Here is a 12,609-nt window from a genome sequence, read left to right on the forward strand (position 1 = left end):
GCATTATCATGCATGCATAAAAAGGTTCTGGGACATTTGCTTTCCAAAGATGCATCTGAAAGATGTTAGCTGCTTCAGCACACTCTCATTCATTCATTTTCTTGTCGACTTAGTCCCTTTATTAATCCAGGGTCGCCACAGCGGAATGAACCGCCAACTTATCCAGCACATTTTTACACAGCGGATGCCCTTCCAGCCGCAACCCATCTCTGGAAAACATCCACACACACACACACACACACACACACACACACACACACATACACTACGGACAATTTAGCCTACCCAATTCACCTGTACCACATGTGTTTGGACTGTGGTGGAAACCGGAGCACCCGGTGGAAACCTACACCAGCGCAGGGAGAACATGCAAACTCCTTCAGCAGACTCTCATTTGATGCTAAAATCTTAAGGTGCCTCTCAGTCTCCTGTTGTTTGTTGCATTCATTCACGAGCTCTCCATTGAAAAGTCTGACCGCAGCTTTGCAGCAGGTTTTCTCTGCTCTTGTTTTAGGCTGTTCATTCCTGCAGCTCTCCCACCTGAAAGTACCACAGTAAACTCTGTAGCATTTTGAACCATATACTATAGTGACGTGTAATGTATTCACAGTGCTCAGCTTAACTGAGTAGAGCCCGTTTTGAAATGAACATGCTTATCCATTTCCCAGTGAATTTATGTATTTAGGTGCATTTAAACAAAACAGATTTATTAAGCAGATATCTTTATTAAAATAACAGTTTAGTCGCCAAACATATTTAATGATTGAAAGATAATACAATTAAATTCAAGAAAAAGCTAAACATAATTTTCCCTTTTTTTTGATTTCTTGATTTTTCCTTTTATTAAATTTGTATTTAATATTTTCCTATAACATATGCATTTGGTTGTACTAGTTTTTGGACCATTTTCGTGAGTTATTTAGATAGATAAGTTCCAGATTTGGCTTCAGCACTTACTAATTTAATGCATATACACACATTTAATAATTTATAGCTTAAAGATATGAATTTAAAGAGAGATTTGTATGGGGTGTACTTATATATGCTGAGCTCTGTATGTTTTAAAACTCTTTGTTAATGAAATTATACTTCAGTATTATCTATACTATATTTTAACCAAATGTTGGTTTGAATATGGACAAACACAACCACTGGGTTTAAAAGTGCAATTAAAATCTAATTGAAAAAGATTGCTTAATGTTGGGTTAAAACAAGACAGCATTTTTACCACTGTACTGTACTGTACTGTAGCACACTCAAAAATGAAGGGTTGTTTTACTCAACATTGGGTCAGATATGGACAAACCTGTTAGGTAAAAAAGTCAAATTAAAATTTTTATAATAAAAAAAACATTGTTCATATTTGACCCAATGCTGAGTTAAAACACTATTACAGTGTTTACCCTATTATACTGTATATACTTTAGTGTTCAGTACAGTAAACTGTAGTCATTATTAGGGCCAGAAGGAATCTACAGACGTTTTATGCTATGTCTGTGGAGAGTTTTGGCAAAGATCTGCAGATTTCTGAGAAATTATCTTAACTAAAACCTTAATATATGAAATAAAACGTAATACTTTTTAACTTTTATTTAATGTTTAAAATGCAAATCCAATTCGATTCACTTTATTTGGTAAACAAAGCAAGCCTCTCTTTAATGCCTCTACTAAAAGAAAATAGCACTGCACACTCTGCATTGTACATAAATCAGATGAACATTTTCATTATAGTCAATAATATTCCTGAAATTAATTTATAAACTGAATAAAAATAGATTTACACACGTTTACTCAAGTAAATAAACAGAATTAATGATGGGCTAAAAATCGGTGGAATTCTGCGCGCGCAGATTCCGTGTGGGCCGAGTCATTGTATAGTCATTTGTCTATACTACTGCAGTTGTTATGTTACCATAGCAACTATAGTGCCACCACAATAAATGAATCCATACACTTTATTATACTCTAAAAATGCTGGGTTGTTGTAACCCAACACTGAATCAAACATGAACAAACCCAACAGCTGGGTTAATTTTTTGATTAAATTTAAATTACATTGTTTAACCTAATGTTGGCGATGCGGTGGCGCAGTAGGTAGTGCTGTCGCCTCCCTGTGTTGGCGTGGGTTTCCTCCGAGTGCTCCGTTTTCCCCCACAGTCCAAACACATGCGCTATAGGGGAATTGATCAACTAAACTGGCCGTAGTGTATGTACGAGTGAGTGTGTGTGTGTGTGTGAATGAATGATTGTGTGTGGGTGTTTCCCAGTTCTGGGTTGCTGCTGGAAGGTCATCTGCTGCTTGAAACATGTGCGAAATAGTTGGTGGTTCATTCCGCTGTGGCGACACCTGATGAATAAAGAGACTAAGCCGAAGGAAAATAAATGAATGAATGAGTTCTTGTGTTACCATAGCAACTATAGAACCGCCATACATGTTAAAATACTGGGCTGTTGTAATCCAACGTTGGGTCAAATATGGAGAAACTGTAATCTGTTAAACATTATGTGGGAAAAAATTAAAAGGAGGGCTAATAATTCTGACTTGAGCTGTATATATTTTTATTTTAGACACACATCTGATGCTTGTATTTGCAGCAGCTCCACGTCCACAACTTCACACATTGGGTTAAACTAGGCTGTTCAGTCTCCTTTACTTCCATTGTTTTGTTCAGCTGAGGGAACAGAACCAACCCTTTGATATCAGACACAGCGATATTCCAAGATGGCTGCGCTCTAGCTCTAAAAGCTACTGTAAAACCAGTTGGGTTAAAACATCTAATTTAAAGTTAATTTGAAAACTGTTCAGATTTGAGGTTGGGTTCATTTTTTTCAATTAAATTCATTCATTTTCTTGTCGGCTTAGTTCTTTTATTAATCTGGGTTCACCACAGTGGAATAAACTGCCAACTTATCCAGCACATGTTTTAAGCAGCGGATACCCTTTCAACTGCAACCCATCTCTGGGAAACATCCATACACTCTCATTCACACTCATACACTACGGACAATTTAGCCTACACAATTCCCCTGTACCGAATGTGTTTGGACTGTGGGGAAAACCAGAGCACCCGGAGGAAACCCACACCCACGCAGGGAGAACATTCAAACTCCACACAGAAATGTCAACTGACCCAGCCGAGGCTCAAACCAGCGACTTTCTTGCTGTGAGGCGACAGCGCTACCTACTGCGCCACTGTGTCGCCCTAAATTAAATTTAAATGAAAACTTCTAACCCAACGGTTGTGTTTGTCCATATTTGACTACCAATCCAACCCAGGATTTGTTAAAGCGCAGTATGGTTCGTAAACAAATGACTATAGTATTACTGTAGTATTGTTCATGTGTCCGAGACTGGGGAAGACAGACAGCGTGTCGAGGGGTTTCTGTGAACAACATCTTAATTTAATCCTTAAGCATATCTTAAATCTGTGGGCTAATTGAGCCTCTAAACTCGGAGTGAAGCATGCATATCTCCAGCTCTCCATGCACACATTATTGGGCAGAACGGCCGATGCGGGATGTGAAGGAGAACCCAAGGGCAGATGCTCATGTGCAGCACTGCAGTGTGTTTGAGAGCAGACTGTTGAACTCTTCTCAGCGGGGTTACAAACGCAGATCTGCACTAATTATCACGCTCACTTATGCATTTACACCAGTCGCGCTGCTGAAGCTCAGCCTGATGACAAAAACACTGCGGCGTTTCCCAGTAAATTTACTATACATGATTTCCTGTGGTAAGCACACTCTGAAAAATGGAGTGAGATGAGAGAAAAATGACAGTTTTGGATTATAGTCTGTTTTATTTAATTTGGCTTGAACGAAAAGCTAACTCCTTAATGAAAAACTCACATACATAAAAACAGTGTAGCACTGAATATTTCTCTTCATGTAGTCACACAACACAAACTGCTGGCACAAACTGTAATGCATGCTTTAGCTTTTACTAGGGCTTTCAAATGATTAAAAAATTAAGGTAATTAGTCACACTAATTATTAATTACTTATCACGAAACACATTTATTTTAAAAAAAGGTCCCACTTTATATTAAGTGTCCTTAACTAATATGTACTTACATAGGAACTAATAGTCTGTTACAATGTACTTATTGTGTAAATAAATGCATTTACTGTGTACTTATGCTTGATTAAATGCTTGTATGTAATTAACTTTTGTAATTACATTTGTAAAGACACTGTTGACCATCCCTTACACCTTAACCCACCCTTAAACCTACCCATACCACAAAACCTGTCCATAACCCAACCTCTATCCCAACTCAAAAGCACCACAAGTGTTCTCAAATACATTATAAACACAGTACGTACATTGTATTTATTTTTTTGATGTCAGTACATAGTAGTTAAGGACACTTAATATAAAGTGGGACCAAAAACAAAACAAATATTTATTACAGAAATAAAAACACAGGCATGTAAGCGCTAGGGATGGGCGATACCACAATTTATAAATTCTGTACGATACCGATCATTTTTGTTAAACACCGATATCGATACCACTTATTTAAAATATTAATGCAATTTTTAAAAATAATGTGAATTAAAAACAATCATTACATGTAAATATACAGTATATACTGTAGTGTGTGTGCCTGATATATACATACACGCACATACATCTATATTGTATACACAAACTGCATACACATACATGAAAGTGAGGGCCGGGGGGGTTCGCTCACTATTCTGCTGCCCTGAACACCTGTCGGCCACAACAGGAAATCTAAAAAAACTGCAACTGCGTTATTTGCATCAATTTTTTAACGCATTAAATATTTCTAATTAATCACGTGCGCTAATTTTGACAGCCCTAGTCTTTACTACAGCAAACTGTGGTGTATTATAGTGTTATATACCCTATAGTTATTACATAGGTTATTTGTTGATATTACTATATTTGTTGTGCTGCCATAGCAACTGTAGAATCACCAAAACAGATCGATTAATACAGTCCTTGAGTTACTATAGCAACTATAGAATCAACACAACAGATCAATTAATGTAGTTCTTGTGTTACCACAGCAACTGTAGAATTACCACAACAGATTGATTAATAATAATTGTTGTGTTACCATAGCAACTATAGACTCAACGAAACAGATTGATAATATAGTGGCTCTGTTACCATAGCAACTATAGAATCACCACAACAGATCGATTAGTGTAGTTCATGTGTTACCATAGCAACTATAGAATTACCCCAACAGATCAATTAAGATAGTTCTTGTGTTACCATAGCAACTATAGAATCACCACAACAGATCACTTAATATAGTTGTTTTGTTACCATAGCAACCATTGAATCACTACAATAGATCAAAAAACGATTCCTTTGTTACCATAACAACTTTAGAATTACCACAACAGAACAATTAATATAGTTCTTTTGTTACCATAGCAACTATAGAACTACCATAATAGATCAAATAATATGATTTATTTGTTCCTATAGCAACGATATAACAGACTCGAGTGCTTTACTACAGTGTACAGTAACTCTATTGTATTTACTATCAGTTACTATAGTATTTCTCAGTCATTGAGTCTGCTGGAGGAGACAGAATGAAGGAGCGTCTCCAGATAAATGATATCACAGTCTGCTGTCGGTCGTGCTGACGCTCTGTCTGTCACTCAGCAGCTTCTGATGGTCATGTTCTCGTTCTGCTGGGGATTCTCTCGCTCACAGCTCCTTTATTCAGCCACAGTCAGCTAAATGCTTTGCTCAGATAGACATGAAACCATCCACCTGTATTTAATTGTGCATAAAAGCTGTCTGAAAATAACAAACCATAAGATAATTAATAACCTTAATCAAACGTGCACTCATTGAAATACCCATTAGAAAACCATGGAGTCTTATTAGTATGTAGGTAAGTAAATAAATAAGCAATCAAATAAGTAAGTAGATAAATAAAAAGTAAATAGGCAAGTAAAAAGCAAGCATGTAAAAAAGTACATAAATAAATATAATAATCAATTTTAAGAAAACGACCTTATATGGTTCTTCTTCTGATAAAGAGTTAATAAAAATGTTAAATATTATTAAAATAATAAAAACAATAATAAAAAAACAAATAATAAACAAAATCAGATACTAATCATTTTAGTTCAGAGGATGCAATGACAACGAAATATTTCAAGGACTTCTATTTTACCCCTTTTACAAGATGTAAGATGAACTTTTGGTGTCTCCTGAATGTGTCTGTAAAGTTTCAGCCTAAAACACCTATCAGATTATCTATTACACAATGCAGAATATGCCCAATTTGAGCTCAAAGCAAAGTGTAGCTGTGTTTGTAGCCCGTGTCTTTAAATGAAATGAGCTGATTCTCCCTGCCCACCAATCTGACATGCTTCTCTTGCCTTATGTTAGATAAACAGCAGTCAGTGACAGACATGGATGAACCAGATTTCCAGTTTATGAGTCCATGTACCAAGTAAGGTTGTTTGATGTGTTTGTGCTGGAGTTTATTCAAGCCTTTCTGCAACGATGAGTCACACACAAATGCCATTTACAAAGTTTGCAGTACACAGTTTTTGCATGTCTATTTGCGGCAAAAGTGACAGGATGCAAGTTAATACAAGCTACTGTAGAAAATTAACAAATTTAACGTCTACAAGCCAGGATTGAAGCGTCCTTGAATAAAGTTGTACTATGCAGCTGTGCTGATTCCAGTGGTGATGAATTACAGTGATTTTACTGTCTTTATTTTAAACATGCTCTGTTTTAAAAACATTTCAAACTTGTGAAACTCATTCTTGAGCTGCGGCTGATCACAGAGAGCTGAACAGATCCTTTAATCCCAGTTTATTTGCAAATCCTGCCCTGTGCACAGGTATATACATGTTACTATGGAGACATGTTAACATGCGCCTGTCAGTCAATTGAGTGGGCGGGGAAAACCATACTCCTACATCGTGCTGCAGTGGGCCTCAACATTGCAGGAATTTAATCCTATTTTACTATAAGAAATTTTTTCAAAAATAGACTTGTTGTGTAATTATCACTCCAGTATGACTGTGGACACACTATACTACACCGTACCTGCCAACACTATATAACACCTGAGTGTAATAACACCTGTTTTTCCCAGGAGTCTCTTATATTTTAGACCCATCTCATGCCACCCTCCCGTTTTGTTATTTCACCCTGCCCCCCATCCTCTTTATTTTGGTACAGTCCGTAACACCCCCGGGTCACTAACTTTGGTATACTGTCCAATCACAGTGACCGCCGAAACCTGTTCCATAGAAAAGTTACTAACTCCACAGTACAGTTACTAAGCTGGTTCTCAACTGTGACAAACACTCACCGCACCCCCCCTACCCCCCCAGCCCCCCCCCCCCCCCATCCGTTCTTCCGGAATGTCAGAGACAAATGTCGGCAGGTATGTACTCTCTCGTTTCTTTATTTCTGTTGAACACAAAAGAAGATATTTTAAAGAATGCTGATAATCTGTAACCATTGACTTCTATAGTAGGAAAAATGAATAGAAGTCAATGGTTATTGGTTTCCAACATTCTTCAAAATATCTTCTTTAGTGTTCAACAGAAGAAAGAACCTCATGAATGCTTGTAAATGCTGAGGTGATGTTCAGATTTGGCTGAACGGTCTCTTTAAGGGTCTTTAACCCTGCTGTATCCGGTGTCTGTTTTGTGTGCTCCTGGAAGTGTAATGGAGTGGCAATCATAGAAAGTGGGCCAGGAATGTTCTCTCGGGAGGAGTTTGAAGCGCTCCGTGTTTTTCCTCCTGCATGTGAAACCGGCAAACGCTCACTTTCAGCTGTCAGTCGCATCGCTTCCACTCCAGCTGCTGCGTGACATGGAGATCTAATACAGCCAGACACGGATGAGCCCAAGAAAAGCGTTTATAAATAGACCTTATGAGTCAACCGTTATGTAAAGTTACATTTTTAACTGGCTGCTTATGGAAACGGATGTAATCCAGAGTTGAATTGCATTAGATCGGCTCTGTGTGCATCCGTTCCGTCACGCTCAACACTTTTATAATGCAACTGTCTGCAGAGAGAGGACAAGTGGATAACTGTTTATTTTTTGTCCATGTTTGACCCAATGTTTGGCTAAAACAACCCAGAAATTTTGATAAACTTTAAAAAATAATAATGTAGTACACTCTCACAAATGCTGGGTTGTTTTAAATCAACATCGGGTCAATATGGACGAACCTGTTTGGTTCAAAAGTCTCATTTAAATTTAATTTTAAAAAATTGTCCATATTGACCCAATGCTGGGTTAAAACACTGGGCCCTACAGTATCATACACCCGGCGCAGTGTGGCGCAAGGCATGCCGCAGTAGTCTTTTGCTAGTTTCAGCTTGGCGCAAGAGTGGTTTTGAGGTGTTGCGCTACAGTGTTTAAATAGCAAATGCATTAGCGCTCATATGTGCGTCCATAGGCATTCTGGTCTAAAAAGGAAGGTGTTCTGAGGCGGACCGCTGGCGCGTCGCTATTTTGAGAAACTAAAATAGATTTTTCAATAGACCAAAACTAACCCGGTCTAAACTCCAGCGCAGAGTTGCGCCTCGCTTACACACTGCTTAATACACACAAGAGAGGAATAGGCAAACATCTTTACATATGAAACAATTTAAGTATTAAGGATATATATAGGATATTATAAGAATAGATATAGGATATAAATATAAAGGATTAAAATATTACAAAACATATTATTTTCTAGCCTACATAAATATGAAAAATCACTGCTTTTATGTCTTCTTCATCTCGGGAGGCTTTTTCAGTTCATTCATAACAATTTGCTTGTGTATAATGTTATTATTATTAGCAGTATTATTTATTATATCCATATTTATATTTGATTTATTAAAAACAGGCTTAGATTTGTCCACCTGTCAGGTTTTAGACCATATGGGGCGCAGCATGTGTGTTAGGATATAACATAGTTTTTGAGCACACTTTGTTATTATTGTTCATTTATTTGTTTGCTGGAAATTCAACCCAAGCTCATTGTGAAAACGTAGCCCCGCAGACGTTTCTGGAGACCGCGACTTACGTGGCCGGAGGTACGTACGGATACGTTTCGTTTTTTTCGAGCGAACGCTGCCGGGCGGTGTGGCGCCGCTCCGCCCCTCCTCTTCGCGCTCGCCGACCGACGGCTCACCTATGTGTGGAGGGCTTTGCAGATGCAACCAGTTTGTCCGCTTAGCTCACAGCGTTGCATCGGCGGAGGCCCCGGAGGAGGAGCCGGCCGCGGGGACAACGACCGGGATCAAGTACGGGGAACAGCGGTTCCAGAAATCAGGTAATACGAAAAACGCAATCCGAAAAATAAGGGCGAGAACGCGGCGGGATCCGAAAACGCGGTCGAAATCAAAGAAGAGGGCTTTTGCTTTTTTTTTTTGGACGGCTTTTGCAAACCGTCGCTCGGGTTTAGGGAAGGAGGAGGAGGAGGAGGAAGAGGAGGGCGGCCGAGTCGACCGATTCGGCGGCTTTTCGTGCGAGAACGGCGCGCGCTCCCGAGAGGCCCCGAGACGCGAAAAAGCGCGCACAGCTGCCTCTCGCGGATCCGCGAAAACAAAAATCGCTGGAATACGTACCTCCCGGGACGTAAATCGCGGTCGGCAGAAACGTCTGCGGGGCTACATTTCCACAATGAGCCCGGGTTGTGGAAATTAGAACTAAATTTAGAAATAGTTTTGAAACAAAATTTTGCGCTTAACTAACAAAATTAAGTCTTGTTATCTGTCACATTACATTACAACGCGTTTCCCAGTCTTATCTTGTGTACCGACCATTAGCCTTGTTAGCCTCTTTGTCTTATGTTTGTTTGTGTTTTTCAGTTGGCCTTCAGTATCATCCCCATCTGGCTAATCCTTTTCAAGTTTAAGTTATTCTATTTATCTTATTCAGTAACCTCAGGGAGTAACACCAACAACTGAGGTAAGATCCAATATGCTGGTTTATTCACAGTCAGGCAAGCAGTGGTCAATACAGGTGCAAACAGGTGTGTGAGGACAATCCAGAATCACAGTCGAATACAGGCAAGAGGTCAGAAAGGCAGGCAGCAGGCAAAGAGGCTAACGGTCGGTACACAAGATAACAAGACTGGGAAACGCGTTGTAATGCTACTGTGACAGATAACAAGACACTGCAAACTGAAAGGGTGAATGTGTGGCTCATGTAGTGAATGCAATCAGTCTCTGATAGTCCTCAGGTGTTGCGAGTGTAATCAGTCTAGATGAGTGAGCATGGGTGTCTGGGCGAAGTGTATGTCTGAATATGTAGTCCAGGAAAAGGCAGAAGTGTAGTCCATGGTTATTGTGTGGGAACCAGCGATCTATGGAGAACGATCGCTGGTTATCGTGACAATAATACTATGTAGGCAGATTTATACACAGTTTTAAAGCTTATAGAACAACAGTATAGCAAAACAGACGTATTTCCCACATAAAAATGATCCAAAAGGCTCATAGGTCTGTGTGTTTTTGCGTATTTATTTATTTATAATATATAGTGTGGATTATAATGTAATAAACAGACAGATTAACTCTTTGTCATGGACATTATTTCTAAAAATAAGCTTGATAAGTTGTCTGTAGCAGGGTCGGCCTGACGTCATTGACGAGCGCCCCGAGGGCTCTGTAGTCCGTTTATAGCCTAATGTTAGCTCTTCAGTTCTTGTGTTTGCATTTAAGATCCAAAAATGGTCAGATTTGTATTTTGGTGTGAGGATTATCCGACTGGACAAAATGTGCAAGTGTTATGAACAGTGTTTGAACACAGAGCTTATTATTTGCAATCTTCGAAAAGCCTATAGGAAAATCCCATAGGGATTTTCACAAGGGAACCATTTTAATGCTAGCAGCCCATTAGCCTACAAAGGGACGTCATAGTTCCTCCACTCTGTTGCTGGGCCCTGCTGTTGCAATGGAACGATCTATTGAGCGTCGCCTCTTGGTCATTCTAAGCTCTTTGGCCAAAGAGTCTAATATAAACATTATTTCAAAATTGTCCATATTTGAGCCAATGTTGGTTTAAAACAATCAAACGTTTTATAGTGAACTGATCAACTCAACCCATTCTGAAAACGCAGACCCGTGGACATTTCTGGAGACAGCGAAATATTTCCCGGGAGGAACGTATAGCTGCATTTCATTTTTTTAAGCGAACGCTACGGGGCGGTGTGACCCTTTCGCGCTTGCCGACTGACCGCTTACCTCCGTGTGGAGGGCTTTCCTGCCGCAATCAGCTCATCGTGTGCGTCGGTGGACTTCATATGCAGAGAGGAGGAGTTGACAAAGGCGTCCGGGTTCGAGTCCGAGGAAGAGCGGTTTCAGAAACCAGGTAAGACGAAAACAGAATCCAAAAAATAAAGCGAACGAGTTCATAACAGGGTGAGAACGCGGTGAATCCGAAAAACAGACGAGGGTTTTTCTTTTTCTAGACGGCTTTTCTAAATTGTTGCTCGGGTTTAGGGAAGTGAGCGGGCGGGCGGGTCAATCGGTAAAACTGGTTGGGTTCAGGGAAGGAGGAGGGTGGGTCAGCCGATTGGCTGGTCGTGCAGTCAATCATTCGGTCAGTCAGACAGCGGCCTCTGGTGAGTTGACGCGAGAACAGCGTGGGCGCTCGCGAGAGATGTTCGAGATACGAAAAAGCCTCTTACGGATTCGCGAAAACAAAAACTGCACAAATACGTACCTCCTGGGACGTATTTTCGCGGTCTCCAGAAACGTCCGCCGGACTACGTTTTCAGAATGAGCCTGGGTTGGATCAACTTCAATAAATACTGTAGTACACTCTTAAAAATGCTGGGTTGTTTTAACTCAACATTGGGTCAAATATGGACACCCTGGTAAATCTAGTTTAATTTGAAAGTGCTGTTGCACTCCTGCTTAGACCTGATCTGCATTCTGTTGCCTTGTGCATGTGTAATAGCATTGAAGTTGAATCTAATCTAAAGTAATCTAATATTTTCTGCCAGTTTTATAGTAAATCTACTCTAAAATACTACAGTTTTATATATATATGGGTCTATGAGTGTGAATGTTCAGAAGATGCAGCTTGACTGTGTTTATCCTCGGTGTCGGATCATGTGAGATGTGTGCTGACAACTAAAGAGAGAAGAGCTCATGTTTCTGCTCCACGCTGCTCATCACCAGCAGACAGTGATTCACACTGATAATACACACCCCGTTTATTCACAACTGAGAACTAGACTCATGATTTGACCACAAGCCTGATGAGTTCTCATTTCAGAACTACATTTCAAGCATTCCCCATTCATTCTCCTTAAACTGGAACCATACACAACAAATGTGTCATTTAAATAGCCGATCACCTGAGCACAACCCAATAGAGAAAACAGAATAAAGTTTAGATTTGATAGACGAGACCCACAGAAGCATCATTTACATTTACATTTAGTCATTTAGCAGACGCTTTTATCCAAAGCGACTTACAAATGAGGACAAGGAAGCAATTTACACAACTATAAGAGCAACAATGAAGAAGTGCTGTAGGCGAGTTTCAGGTGTATAAAGTGTAAGAAGCAAAACATTAGTAATTTATTTATTTATTTTTGTAATACAGTTAGCGGTAGAACCAGAGAGT

The 12,609-nt window shown here is 39.5% G+C and overlaps 1 protein-coding gene across 1 annotated transcript in view; it reads left to right on the plus strand.

The window, feature by feature from the left end:
• LOC101884336 (polyprenol dehydrogenase-like) overlaps positions 1-12,609 on the plus strand; it is a 68,167-nt gene that overhangs the window by 4,522 nt on the left and 51,036 nt on the right. The gene's annotated exons all lie outside the window — the stretch shown is intronic.

This window comes from Danio rerio, chromosome 9 (assembly GCF_052040795.2).
Source record: "Danio rerio strain M-AB ecotype USA chromosome 9, GRCz13ab, whole genome shotgun sequence".
In the NCBI taxonomy this organism is placed as follows: Eukaryota; Metazoa; Chordata; class Actinopteri; order Cypriniformes; family Danionidae; genus Danio; species Danio rerio.